Source organism: Salmo trutta, chromosome 36, assembly GCF_901001165.1.
Source record: "Salmo trutta chromosome 36, fSalTru1.1, whole genome shotgun sequence".
NCBI lineage: Eukaryota > Metazoa > Chordata > Actinopteri > Salmoniformes > Salmonidae > Salmo > Salmo trutta.
This window is the reverse complement of record NC_042992.1, coordinates 16,436,525-16,437,655: the sequence shown is the minus strand read 5'-3', so window position 1 is coordinate 16,437,655 and position 1,131 is coordinate 16,436,525.

Here is a 1,131-nt window from a genome sequence, read left to right as displayed (position 1 = left end):
TGTGTTGACAGCTATGGTATCAATGTGAGATCACATGACATGACAGTGATAGGCCTATATACAAAGACTAACCATTTGTGCTTGTTCTATGGACAGTGATAAAGGACCAATGAAGTTGATTCAGATCATAATCTGTAAAATATATTCCAATAATATTCCAATAATCTGTCAAATATATTCCAGTAATGAATTGTTTCTTAAACAACATTAAAATTGTGTTTAAACAGGCCAGAAGGGCTTTTTTTCGGATTGGCCTGATTAAGCCAATTAGAACATTGTCTGACTATAGAATCTTATTGTTACCTGGAGGGCCGTTTCAGGTCAAACACAGTTCAAGTTGAACACGTCTCTCATCTTGGGACCTTATTAACCATACAGTTATGTTGAATGGATTTCGAGTGCTGAATATCAAGTAGTCATTAGAGAAGTCGAAATGCAATGCTCAGTGGGAAAACAATTATCAAAGTGTGCATCGACATCTAGTGGCTTTGTTAGATAGTACATCATATTACAGCTATTCCAGTGGCACAATAATCAGATCAGCAAGGACAGGTCACACAGTCGTGAACTCATCTGAAATGCTGATTGACTGCCTTCTTTATACTCTTCACCACCTTCATGCACCTCAGATGTTTCGTGTGTGCCATAGATTCCACAGAGGAACTATACCGGAGCAGGCCAAGGACATCTCATTGAATAACATCCATAAACATGTGAACTTCTTCCACCATATCTGCAATCTGTAGAGCACTGTTCAAGGATATGCCATTTATGCAAAGGAGAGAGAGCTGATCGGAAAACCGAACGTACGCCCCACAAACATGGAGTGTCCCTTGTTGCATTTCCAACACCATCGCCAATATCTACATTTTCGAGTGTGATATAATTACTCCAGTGTCCCCACACACTACACTTGTTTTTCATTTGGTTCGGCCATGCAATAAATCACAGTGAATAGAGGTCTATTGGAAGGTCCCGGCTCCTTAATTGAGATGGATTCTGGCCCACATTCCATGTCTGGGTTCAAATGCTATTTGAAATCTTTCAAATACTTTGAGCGTTTGCTTTCGCCTGCCTGTAGTGCCAGATGGGTTTGCTCATTTGCGACTATTCTATTGATTCCATTTAGCC